Here is a 14,558-nt window from a genome sequence, read left to right on the forward strand (position 1 = left end):
TTATTTTGTTTCTACTTACAACAAAAAAACTTACTGTTGCTATTTTTATTTATTTTATTAAAGTTTATTTATTTTACTTTTATAAAGTTTATTTTGTTTCTACTTATTTATTTTATTAAATTTTAGTTTATTTATATTTTATTTTGTTTCTACTTATTTATTGTATTAAATTTTAATTTGTTTTATTTTATAAAGTTTATTTTATTTACTTTATTAAAGTTTATTTATTTTATTAAAGTTTATTTATTTTACTTTTTTAAAGTTTATTTTGTTTCTACTTATTTATTTTATTTAATTTTAATTTATTTAATTTTGTTTCTACCTTTTATTAAAGTTTATTTTGTTTCTTTCTGCTTTTCATGTTTTGAACAGAAAATACTTTAATAATTTCAGTGGCATGAATTTTATATAATTTTAGTTTAAAAAATACTAGAGGTTTATAAAAGCTTTTTAGTTCATTCCTTTTGCTATTAGAGTTTTATAGAAGTTTTTGAGTTAATTTTCTTTTTGCATGGTATCATCATTTCATCCACAAAGCATGTGCAAGAAAGTAGAGAGGATTATGGCAAAAACTGGATGCACTTTGTGTACAAAACGGGCAATCTCTTTTGAAGCATGAGGGTTTCATACCGAAACTCGTCTCTTATAAAGGGATTTTATTTTTAACTTGTTTGAACACAAGAGTTTTTCTGTGTTCAAAATGCACCATTCAAGGCTACATCATCAATTTTCAACCTTTGTGACTTCATTTGTTATTTTTCATGCATTTACTGATTATTTTAAGCTATAAGACCCTGAAATTGAAAAGCGTTTCAAATGAACTCTCAAAAGGTTGAAAGTTGGCATGGTATCATTATTTCATCCACATAGCATGTACAAGAAAGTAGAGAGGGTTACGGCAAAAACTGGATGCACTTCGTGTACAAAACGGACAATCTCTTTCGAAGTATTAGGGTTTCATACGGAAACTCGTGTGTTACAAAGGGATTTCTTTTTTGAACTTATTTGAACTCCAGAGTTTTTCTGTTTTAAAAATGCACCATTCAAAGCCACATCATTAATTTTCAACCCTTTCTTACTTCATTTGTTATTTTTCATGCATTTACTGATTATTTTGAGCTATAAGACCCTGAAATTGAAAAGCATTTCAAATGAACTCTGAAAAGGTTGAAAGTTGGCATGGTATCATCATTTCATCCACATAGCATGTGCAAGAAAGTAGAGAGGGTTACGGCAAAAACTGGATGCACTTTGTGTACAACACGAACAATCTCTTTCGAAGTATGAGGGTTTCATACGGAAACTCGTCTCTTAATAGGGATTTCATTTTTTTTAACTTATTTGAACTCCAGAGTTTTCGTGTGTTCAAAATGCACAATTCAAAGTCACATCATCAATTTTCAACCCTTTCTGACTTCATTTGTTATTTTTCATGCATTTACTGATTATTTTGAGCTATAAGACCCTGAAATTGAAAAGCATTTCAAATGAACTCTGAAAAGGTTGAAAGTTGTCATGGTATCGTCATTTCATCCACATAGCATGTGCAAGAAAGTAGAGAGGGTTACGGCAAAAACTAGATGCACTTTGTGTACAAAACGGACAATCTCTTTCGAAGTATGAGGGTTTCATATGGAAACTTGTCTGTTACAAAGGGATTTCATTTTTTTAACTTGTTTGAACTCCATAGTTTTTCTATGTTCAAAATACACCATTCAAAGCCACATCATCAATTTTCAACCCTTTCTGACTTCATTTGTTATTTTTCATGCATTTACTGATTATTTTGAGCTATAAGACCCTGAAATTGAAAAGCACATCAAATGAACTCTGAAAAGGTTGAAAGTTGGCATGGTATCATCATTTCACCCACATACCATGTGCAAGAAATTAGAGAGGGTTACGGCAAAAACTGGATGCACTTCGTGTATAAAACGGACAATCTCTTTCGAAGTATCAGGGTTTCATACGGAAACTCGTCTGTTACAAAGGGATTCCATTTTTTTAACTTATTTGAACTCCAGAGTTTTTCTGTGTTCAAAATGCACCATTCAAAGCCACATCATCAATTTTCAACCCTTTCTTACTTCATTTGTTATTTTTCATGCATTTACTGATTATTTTGAGCTATAAGACCCTGAAATTGAAAAGCATTTCAAATGAACTCTGAAAAGGTTTAAAGTTGGCATGGTATCATCATTTCATCCACATAGCATGTGCAAGAAACTAGAGAGGGTTACGGCAAAAATTGGATGCACTTCGTGTACAAAACGGACAATCTCTTTTGAAGTATGAGGGTTTCATACGGAAACTCGTCTGTTACAAAGGGATTTCATTTTTTAAAACTTATTTGAACTCCAGAGTTTTTCTGTGTTCAAAATGCACCATTCAAAGCCACATCATCAATTTTCAACCCTTTCTGACTTCATTTGTTATTTTTCATGCATTTACTGGTTATTTTGAGCTATAATACCCTGAAATTGAAAAGCATTTCAAATGAACTCTGAAAAGGCAGAAAGTTGGCATGGTATCATCATTTCAACCACATAGCATGTGCAAGAAAGTAGAGAGGGTTACAACAAAAACTGGATGTATTTCGTGTACGAAACGGACAATCTCTTTCGAAGTATGAGGGTTTCATACGGAAACTCGTCTGTTACAAAGGGATTTTATTTTTTGAACTTGTTTGAACTCCATAGTTTTTCTGTGTTCAAAATACACCATTCCAAGCCACATCATCAATTTTCAACCCTTTCTGACTTCATTTGTTATTTTTCATGCATTTACTGATTATCTTGAGCTATAAGACCCTGAAATTGAAAAGCATTTCAAATGAACTCTAAAAAGGTTGAAAGTTGGCATGGTATCGTCATTTCATCTACATAGCATGTGCAAGAAAGTAGAGAGGGTTATGGCAAAAATTGGATGCACTTCATGTAAAAACAGACAATCTCTTTCGAAGTATGAGGATTTCATACGGAAACTCGTCTGTTACAAAGGGATTTCATTTTTTGAACTTGTTTGAACTCCATAGTTTTTCTGTGTTCAAAATGCACCATTCAAAGCCACATCATCAATTTAGTACATATATCTCTCATGAATAGATAAGTGACCAAATTAACAGAAGTTCATCATCACATTAAAAACAAAGTGCATACATAGTTCTCATTGAACAACATATAGTTCTCCAGAGCATCTAGTTAAACCATACATTGAAACTATGTAAAACCTTTCAATGCAATAACAAATGTGATCATAATCACAACCAAGGTAAAAATTGATCCAACGGCATAATGATACCAAGCCTCGGTATGAATGACATATTTTCTAATCTTTATAATCTTCAACCGCATTGCATCCATCTTGATCTTGTGATCATCGACGACATCCGCAACATGCAACTCCAATATCATCTTCTCCTCCTTAATTTTTTTCTTTTTTCCTTCAAGTAATTGTTTTCTTCTTCAACTAAATTTAACCTCTCGACAATAGGGTCGGTTGGAATTTCCGGTTCAACTACCTCCTGATGAAGCTATGTACCTAGGGTAGGGTCATGGACCTGTCCAGCTTACCCTCCCCAAGGACATCTTTACAAAGAATCAGAAGCAGTCGAAGAGAAATCATCATCCACTCGACCGTGGAGATGCGCTCACTCGACCACCTTGAAGACACTCGACCACCAGAAGATGAGGAACCCTCCACTCTGCAACGGTTAGGACTTAAACCATAGCATTATGAGCATTTATGACATTTACTGTAGACGTTACCAGTAACGCCTTTCCTTTATGAGCATTGAACTTTGTGTAACGAAAGGGAGCTGGGGTCCTGGCGCACTCTATATAAGCCACCTCCCTCCTCTGGGACAAGGGTTCGCACTTTTGTAAACACACGCCCACATATAATCCAGTCGACCGCCTCAGGGCACCGAGGCGTAGGGCTGTTACTTCCTCTGAGAAGGGTCTGAACTCGCAAAACTCGTGTGTACAACTACTCCATAGCTAGGATCTTTCCTCCTCATACCTACCCCCCATTCTACTGTCGGTCTTAGATCCACGACAGTTGGCCCCCACCGTGGGGCAGGTGTCTTAGCGACTTATTGGAGAAGTTGCAATATTTCTGATCCCCATCATCATGGTTCCAGGCGGAGGTTTGGCTGAGGGACGTGAGATCCGTCTCGGCGCGCTCGTGTTTGTCGCCGACGACTCCGCTTGGCTTCAGGAGGCACCACTCGACGTCGACGCGCTCCCCGCCCGCGGGGCGACGCACTTTCACGCGTGTGTCTGCGGCGTCCTCCTACGGCAACGGTCGATCCAGTACCAGTCGACTCCAACGGCTTTCCCCCTCCCTGCAACCCGCCGGAGCAAGTGCACCGGCCGGTCGAGGATTCAACGGTGGGTGAAGCATGCGGTGGCCCACCAGTCGGCCACCCCTCAAGTCACGGCCTGTTCAATCTGTCCACTGGCTCTGTAGAGACTGCATCCTAGTGCGGCAGCAATGACTCGGCAGTGGAAGTCCTGATGGTCAATGTACCACGCGGTCCTCCTGGCTTCGATCGTGAAGACGGAGGTGACAGGAACGGCGATCCGTCGCGCGTTCACGAGGAGTACCACCCCGAGCCTCTCTCCTCGCAGTAGAGAGAAGAACTTCGTCGCCGAAACATGGATGCCCTGCATACTCCTATAGTTGGAGAAACGCCCGAGGCCCATGTTGGAAATATGCCCTAGAGGCAATAATAAAAGCATTATTATTATATTTCCTTGTTCATGATAATTGTCTTTATTCATGCTATAATTGTGTTATCCGGAAATCGTAATACATGTGTGAATAACAGACACCAACATGTCCCTAGTAAGCCTCTAGTTGACTAGCTCGTTGATCAACAGATAGTCATGGTTTCCTGACAATGGACATTGGATGTCATTGATAACGAGATCACATCATTAGGAGAATGATGTGATGGACAAGACCCAATCCTAAACATAGCATAAAGATCGTATAGTTCGTTTGCTAGAGTTTTTCCAATGTCAAGTATCCTTTCCTTAGACCATGAGATCGTGTAACTCCCGGATACCGTAGGAGTGCTTTGGGTGTACCAAACGTCACAACGTAACTGGGTGACCACAAAGGTATACTACGGGTATCTCCGAAAGTGTCTGTTGGGTTGACACGGATCAAGACTGGGATTTGTCACTCCATATGACGGAGAGGTATCACTGGGCCCACTCGGTAATGCATCATCATAATGAGCTCAAAATGACCAAGTGTCTGGTCACGGGATCATGCATTACGGTACGAGTAAAGTGACTTGCTGGTAATGAGATTGAACGAGGTATTGGGATACCGACGATCGAATCTCGGGCAAGTAACATATCGATTGACAAAGGGAATTGCATACGGGGTTGCTTGAATCCTCGACATCGTGGTTCATCCGATGAGATCATCGAGGAGCATGTGGGAGCCAACATGGGTATCCAGATCCCGCTGTTGGTTATTGACCGGAGAGCAGTCTCGGTCATGTCTACATGTCTCCCGAACCCGTAGGGTCTACACACTTAAGGTTCGATGACGCTAGGGTTGTAAGGGATATGTATATGCAGTAACCCGAAGGTTGTTCGGAGTCCCGGATGAGATCCCGCACGTCACGAGGAGTTCCGGAATGGTCCGGAGGTAAAGAATTATATATAGGAAGTGTTATTTCGGCCATCGGGACAAGTTTCGGGGTCACCGGTATTGTACCGGGACCACCGGAAGGGTCCCGGGGGGTCCACCGGGTGGGGCCACCTGCCCCGGGGGCCACATGGGCTGTAGGTGGTGCGCCTTGGTCTACATGGGCCAAGGGAACCAGCCCCAAGAGGCCCATGCGCCTAGGGTTCAAGAAGGGAAGAGTCCCAAAGGGGGAAGGCACCCCCTAGGTGCCTTGGGGGGGGACTCCTCCCTTGGCCGCCGCCCCCCCCTAGGAGATTGGATCTCCTAGGGCCGGCGCCCCCCCTTGGGCTCCCTATATATAGTGGGGGAAGGAGGTCCTCTCAACCCACGCCTTTGGTGCCTCCCTCTCCCTCTCCAACACCTCCTCTTCCTCCATAGAGCTTAGCAAAGCCCTGCCGGAGTACTGCAGCTCCACCACCACCACGCCGTCGTGCTGCTGCTGGAGCCATCTTCCTCAACCTCTCCTCTCCCCTTGCTGGATCAAGAAGGAGGAGACGTTACGCTGACCGTACATGTGTTGAACGCGGAGGTGCCGTCCGTTCGGCGCTAGGATCTCCGGTGATTTGGATCACGTCGAGTACGCCTTCCTCATCCCCGTTCTTTGAACGCTTCCGCGCGTGATCTACAAAGGTATGTAGATGCAATCCAATCACTCGTTGCTAGATGAACTCCTAGATGGATCTTGGTGAAACCGTAGGAAAATTTTGTTTTCTGCAACGTTCCCCAACAGTGGCATCGTGAGCTAGGTCTATGCGTAGTTCTTCTTGCGCGAGTAGAACACAATTTGTTGTGGGCGTAGATGTTGTCAACTTTCTTGCCGCTACTAGTCTTATCTTGCTTCAACGGTATTGTGGGATGAAGCGGCCCGGACCAACCTTACACGTACGCTTACGTGAGACCGGTTCCACCGACTAACATGCACAAGTTGCATAACGTGGCTGGCGGGTGTCTGTCTCTCCCACTTTACTTGGAGCGGATTCGATGAAAAGGGTCCTTATGAAGGGTAAATAGAAGTTGACAAATCACGTTGTGGCTTTCATGTAGGTAAGAAAACGTTCTTGCTAGAATCCTATTTCAGCCATGTAAAACTTGCAACAACAATTAGAGGACGTCTAACTTGTTTTTGCAGCAAGTGCTTTGTGATATGATATGGCCAAAGTTGTGATGAATGATGAATGATATATATGTGATGTATGAGATGTTCATGCTATTGTAATAGGAATCACGACTTGCATGTCGATGAGTATGACACCCGGCAGGAGCCATAGGAGTTGTCTTTATTTTTTGTATGACCTGCGTGTCATTGAGAAACGCCATGTAAATTACTTTACTTTATTGCTAAACGCGTTAGCCATAGTAGTAGAAGTAATAGTTGGCGAGCAACTTCATGGAGACACGATGATGGAGATCATGGTGTCATGCCGGTGACAAGATGATCATGGAGCCCCAACATGGAGATCAAAGGAGCTATGTGATATTGGCCATATCATGTCACTATTATTATTTGATTGCATGTGATGTTTATCATGTTTTGCATCTTGTTTACTTAGAACGACGGTAGTAAATAAGATGATCCCTCATAATAATTTCAAGAAAGTGTTCCCCCTAACTGTGCACCGTTGCGATAGTTCGTTGTTTCGAAGCACCACGTGATGATCGGGTGTGATAGATTCTAACGTTCACATACAACGGGTGTAAGACAGATTTACACATGCAAACACATAGGTTGACTTGACGAGCCTAGCATGTGTACAGACATGGCCTCGGAACACAGAAGACCAAAAGGTCGAGCATGAGTCGTATAGAAGATACGATCAACATGAAGATGTTCACCGACGTTGACTAGTCCGTCTCACGTGATGATCGGACACGGCCTAGTTGACTCGGATCATGTTATACTTAGATGACTAGAAGAGGGATGTCTATCTAAGTGGGAGTTCATTGAATAATTTGATTAGATGAACTTAATTATCAGGAACTTAGTCTAAATTTTTTACAATATGTATTGTAGATCAAATGGCCAACGTTGTCCTCAACTTCAACGCGTTCCTAGAGAAAACCAAGCTGAAAGATGATGGCAGCAACTATACGGACTGGGTCCGGAACCTGAGGATCATCCTCATAGCTGCCAAGAAAGATTATGTCCTACAAGCACCGCTAGGTGACCCGCCTGTCCCACAGAACCAAGATGTTATGAATGCTTGGCAGACACGTGCTGATGACTACTCCCTCGTTCAGTGCGGCATGCTTTACAGCTTAGAGCCGGGGCTCCAAAAGCGTTTTGAGAGACATGGAGCATATGAGATGTTCGAAGAGCTGAAAATGGTTTTTCAAGCTCATGCCCGGGTCGAGAGATATGAAGTCTCCGACAAATTCTTCAGCTGTAAGATGGAGGAAAATAGTTCTGTCAGTGAGCACATACTCACTATGTCTGGGTTACATAACCGCTTGACTCAGCTGGGAGTTAATCTCCCGGATGACGCGGTCATTGACAGAATCCTCCAGTCGCTTCCACCAAGCTACAAGAGCTTTGTGATGAACTTCAATATGCAGGGGATGGAAAAGACCATTCCTGAATTATTTGCAATGCTGAAATTAGCAGAGGTAGAAGTCAAAAAAGGAACATCAAGTGTTGATGGTGAATAAAACCACTAAGTTCAAGAAGGGCAAGGGTAAAAATAAATTCAAGAAGGACGGCAAGGGAGTTGCCGCGCCTGGCAAGCAAGCTGCCGGGAAGAAGCCAAAGAATGGACCCAAGCCCGAGACTGAGTGCTTTTATTGCAAGGGAAGTGGTCACTGGAAGCGGAACTGCCCCAAATACTTAGCGGACAAGAAGGCCTGCAAAACGAAAGGTATATGTGATATACATGTAATTGATGTGTACCTTACCAGTACTCGTAGTAGCTCTTGGGTATTTGATACCGGTGCAGTTGCTCACATTTGTAACTCAAAGCAGGAGCTGTGGAATAAGCGGAGACTGGCGAAGGACGAGGTGACGATGCGCGTCGGGAATGGTTCCAAGGTCGATGTGATCGCCGTCGGCACGCTTCCTCTTCATTTACCTACGGGATTAGTTTTGAACCTCAATAATTGTTATTTAGTTCCAAGTTTGAGCATGAACATTGTATCAGGATCTCGTTTGATACGAGATGGCTACTCATTTAAATCCGAGAATAATGGTTGTTCTATTTATATGAGAGATGTGTTTTATGGTCATGCTCCGATGGTGAATGGTTTATTCTTAATGAATCTCGAGCGTAATGCTACACATATTCATAGTGTGAGTACCAGAAGATGTAAGGTTGATAATGATAGTCCCACATACTTGTGGCACTGCCGCCTTGGTCACATAGGTGTCAAACGCATGAAGAAGCTCCATGCAGATGGACTTTTAGAGTCTCTTGATTATGAATCATTTGACACGTGCGAACCATGCCTCATGGGTAAAATGACCAAGACTCCGTTCTCAGGAACAATGGAGCGAGCAACCAACTTATTGGAAATCATACATACTGATGTGTGCGGTCCAATGAGTGTTGAGGCTCGCGGTGGCTATCGTTATGTTCTCACCCTCACTGATGACTTGAGTAGATATGGGTATGTCTACTTAATGAAACACAAGTCTGAAACCTTTGAAAAGTTCAAGGAATTTCAGAATGAGGTTGAGAATCAACGTGACAGGAAAATCAAGTTTCTACGATCAGATCGTGGAGGAGAATACTTGAGTCACGAATTTGGCACACACTTAAGAAAATGTGGAATAGTTTCACAACTCACGCCGCCTGGAACACCTCAGCGTAATGGTGTGTCCGAACGTCGTAATCGCACTCTATTAGATATGGTGCGATCTATGATGTCTCTTACCGATTTACGGCTATCTTTTTGGGGCTATGCTTTAGAGACTGCCGCATTCACTTTAAATAGGGCTCCGTCGAAATCCGTTGAGACGACATCGTTTGAATTATGGTTTGGGAAGAAACCTAAGCTGTCGTTTCTAAAAGTTTGGGGATGCGATGGTTATGTCAAGAAACTTCAACCTGAAAAGCTCGAACCCAAGTCGGAAAAATGCGTATTCATAGGATACCCTAAAGAAACTGTTGGGTATACCTCTACCTCAGATCCGAAGGCAAGATCTTTGTTGCCAAGAATGGATCCTTTCTAGAGAAGGAGTTTCTCTCGAAAGAAGTAAGTGGGAGGAAAGTAGAACTTGATGAAGTATTACCTCTTGAACCGGAAAAAGGTGCAACTCAAGAAAATGTTCCTGAGGTGCCTGCACCAACTAGAGAGGAAGTTATTCATGATGATCAAGATACTTCTGATCAAGCTCCTACTGAAATTCGAAGGTCCACAAGGACACGTTCCGCACCAGAGTGGTACGGCAACCCTGTCTTGGAAATCATGTTGTTAGACAACTGTGAACCTTCAAACTATGAAGAAGCGATGGCGGGCACGGATTCCAACAAATGGCTAGAAGCCATGAAATCCGAGATAGGATCCATGTATGAAAACGAAGTATGGACTTTGACTGACTTGCCCGTTGAGCGGCGAGCCATAGAAAATAAATGGATCTTTAAGAAGAAGACAGACGCGAATGGTAATGTGACCATCTATAAAGCTCGGCTTGTCGCTAAGGGTTATCGACAAGTTCAAGGGGTTGACTACGATGAGACTTTCTCACCAGTAGTGAAGCTAAAGTCCGTCTGAATCATGTTAGCAATTGCCGCATTCTACGATTATGAGATATGGCAAATGGACATCAAAACGGCATTCCTTAATGGTTTCCTTAAGGAAGAATTGTATATGATGCAGCCGGAAGGTTTTGTCGATCCTAAGAATGCTGACAAGGTGTGCAAGCTCCAACGCTCGATTTATGGGCTGGTGCAAGCATCTCGGAGTTGGAACATTCGCTTTGATGAGATGATCAAAGCGTTTGGGTTTACGCAGACTTATGGAGAAGCCTGCGTTTACAAGAAAGTGAGTGGGAGCTCTGTAGCATTTCTCATATTATATGTAGATGACATACTTTTGATGGGAAATGATATAGAACTCTTGGACAGCATTAAGACCTACTTGAATAAGAGTTTTTCAATGAAGGACCTTGGAGAAGCTGCTTATATATTAGGCATCAAGATCTATAGAGATAGATCGAGACGCCTCATAGGTCTTTCACAAAGCACATACCTTGATAAGATATTGAAGAAGTTCAATATGGATCAGTCTAAGAAGGGGTTCTTACCTGTGTTACAAGGTGTGAAATTGAGCTCAGCTCAATGTCCGACCACGGCAGAAGATATAGAAGAGATGAGTGTCATCCCCTATGCCTCAGCCATAGGTTCTATTATGTATGCCATGTTGTGTACCAGACCTGATGTAAACCTTGCCGTAAGTTTGGTAGGAAGGTACCAAAGTAATCCCGGCAAGAAACACTGGACAGCGGTCAAGAACATCCTGAAGTACCTGAAAAGGACTAAGGAAATGTTTCTCGTTTATGGAGGTGATGAAGAGCTCGTCGTAAAGGGTTACGTCGATGCTAGATTCGACATAGATCTGGATGACTCAAAGTCACAAACCGGATACGTGTATATTTTGAATGGTAGGGCAGTAAGCTGGTGCAGTTGCAAGCAGAGCGTCGTGGCGGGATCTACATGTGAAGCGGAGTACATGGCAGCCTCGGAGGCAGCGCATGAAGCAATTGGGTGAAGGAGTTCATCACCGACCTAGGAGTCATACCCAATGCGTCGGGGCCGATCAAGCTCTTCTGTGACAACACTGGAGCTATTGCACTTGCCAAGGAGCCCAGGTCTCACAAGAAGACAAGGCACATCAAGCGTCGCTTCAACTCCATTCGTGAAAATGTTCAAGATGGAGACATAGATATTTGTAAAGTACATACGGACCTGAATGTAGCAGATCCGTTGACTGAACCTCTCCCTAGAGCAAAACATGATCAACACTAGAATTCCATGGGTGTTCGATTCATCACAATGTAACTAGATTATTGACTCTAGTGCAAGTGGGAGACTGTTGGAAATATGCCCTAGAGGCAATAATAAAAGCATTATTATTATATTTCCTTGTTCATGATAATTGTCTTTATTCATGCTATAATTGTGTTATCTGGAAATCGTAATACATGTGTGAATAACAGACACCAACATGTCCCTAGTAAGCCTCTAGTTGACTAGCTCGTTGATCAACAGATAGTCATGGTTTCTTGACTGTGGACATTGGATGTCATTGATAACGAGATCACATCATTAGGAGAATGATGTGATGGACAAGACCCAATCCTAAACATAGCATAAAGATTGTATAGTTCGTTTGCTAGAGTTTTTCCAATGTCAAGTATCCTTTCCTTAGACCATGAGATCGTGTAACTCCCGGATACCGTAGGAGTGCTTTGGGTGTACCAAACGTCACAAGTAACTGGGTGACCATAAAGGTATACTACGGGTATCTCCGAAAGTGTCTGTTGGGTTGACACGGATCAAGACTGGGATTTGTCACTCCGTATGACGGAGAGGTATCACTGGGCCCACTCGGTAATGCATCATCATAATGAGCTCAAAGTGACCAAGTGTCTGGTCACGGGATCATGCATTACGGTACGAGTAAAGTGACTTGCTGGTAACGAGATTGAACGAGGTATTGGGATACCGACGATCCAATCTCGGGCAAGTAACATATCGATTGACAAAGGGAATTGCATACGGGGTTGCTTGAATCCTCGACATCGTGGTTCATCCGATGAGATCATCGAGGAGCATGTAGGAGCCAACATGGGTATCCAGATCCCGTTGTTGGTTATTGACCGAAGAGCAGTCTCGGTCATGTCTACATGTCTCCCGAACCCGTAGGGTCTACACACTTAAGGTTCGGTGATGCTAGGGTTGTAAGGGATATGTATATGCAGTAACCCGAATGTTGTTCGGAGTCCCGGATGAGATCCCGGACGTCAGGAGGAGTACCGGAATGGTCCGGAGGTAAAGAATTATATATAGGGAGTGTTATTTCGGCCATCGGGACAAGTTTCGGGGTCACCGGTATTGTACCGGGACCACCGGAAGGGTCCCGGGGGCTCCACCGGGTGGGGCCACCTGCCCCGGGGGCCACATGGGCTGTAGGGGGTGCGCCTTGGCCTACATGGTCCAAGGGCACCAGCCCCAAGAGTCCCATGCGCCTAGGGTTCAAGAAGGGAAGAGTCCCAAAGGGGGAAGGCACCCCCTAGGTGCCTTGGGGGGAGGGACTCCTCCCTTGGCCGCCGCCCCCCCTAGGAGATTGGATCTCCTAGGGCCGGCACCCCCCCCCTTGGGCTCCCTATATATAGTGGGGGAAGGAGGGCCTCTCAACCCACGCCTTTGGTGCCTCCCTCTCCCTCTCCAACACCTCCTCTTCCTCCATAGAGCTTAGCGAAGCCCTGCCGGAGTACTGCAGCTCCACCACCACCACGCCGTCGTGCTGCTGCTGGAGCCATCTTCCTCAACCTCTCCTCTCCCCTTGCTGGATCAAGAAGGAGGAGACGTTACGCTGACCGTACGTGTGTTGAACGCGGAGGTGCCATCCGTTCGGCGCTAGGATCTCCGGTGATTTGGATCACGTCAAGTACGCCTTCCTCATCCCCGTTCTTTGAACGCTTCCACGCGTGATCTACAAAGGTATGTAGATGCAATCCAATCACTCGTTGCTAGATGAACTCCTAGATGGATCTTGGTGAAACCGTAGGAAATTTTTGTTTTCTGCAACGTCCCCCAACAGCCCAAGCCTTGGAACAGGCTCGCTTGGCCAATCTGGCTGAGCGCACTCGGCTGGAGAACCTACAGCGCGCACTCGACGATCACGCTCGTCAACATGCTCCTGAGTCCAGCCGACGCCAACTATTTCCACCTCCGGCTCAGGTATACCGGACACCGATCCAAAACCTAGGAGCTGCTGCCCGGATAGCAGAGTCGATTCAACCTTCCCAGTCAGAAGCTGGCCGAGGTCTGGCGCAGATCAGGGCCTTGCTCCGGGCAGCAGGAGAGCAGAATACGGCCGTGTCTCAGTCGCGGGATAGGATCCATAGCAGATCTATGGTCGCAGATACGGTCCAGTCGGCCCATAGCCCGAGATCGCCCCCGAGGCGTGAGGCACGTGGAGAGCGGCGTGATCAGTACAGAAACTAGGAGTAGTATGATCGTCGAGCCGGTCGCGATGGTCACCGTCAAGTTCCCACGCCTCCTCCAAGGAGTGGGTAATACGTGCCGCAGCCACATGAAGACAAGCGCCCTAGCAGCGTCGGAAGAGGTATTCCAGTCGACCCCAGGGAGCCAGGCTTTGATGCGAGATCTATTCTCGTACAAGGCTTGGTCAACAGAAACAGAGCTCACCGAGATGGCCATGATAGAGGCCCGCAAACCAGCAATAGGGTGCATGTCTCTGGCCCAGAGTGCTTCAGCAGAGCTATCAGAGCTGCAGTGATTCCCCCCAACTTCAGGTTGGCAACTGGAGTCAGTAAGTTCACCGGAGAGTCCAAGCCTGACACCTGGCTCGAAGACTACCGAGTGGCTGTTCAGATTGGTGGCGGCAATGATGAGGTGGCCATGAAACACCTTCCTCTGATGTTGGAGGGCTCGGCTAGGGCGTGGCTGAATCAGTTGGCACCTGGCAGCATCTATACTTGGGAAGATCTCGCCCAAGTGTTTGTTCGAACGTTTGAGGGTACTTGCAAGCGGCCAGCAGGTTTGACAGAATTACAGTGTTTCGTCCAGAAACTGAATGAAACTTTGAGAGATTATATCCAGAGGTGGATCACCCTGCACCACACGGTGGAAGATGTGTCTGATCATCAGGCAATTTGTGCTTTCAAGGAAGGC

This window comes from Triticum urartu, chromosome 2A (assembly GCF_056163025.1).
Source record: "Triticum urartu cultivar PI428250 chromosome 2A, HENAU_Tu73, whole genome shotgun sequence".
In the NCBI taxonomy this organism is placed as follows: Eukaryota; Viridiplantae; Streptophyta; class Magnoliopsida; order Poales; family Poaceae; genus Triticum; species Triticum urartu.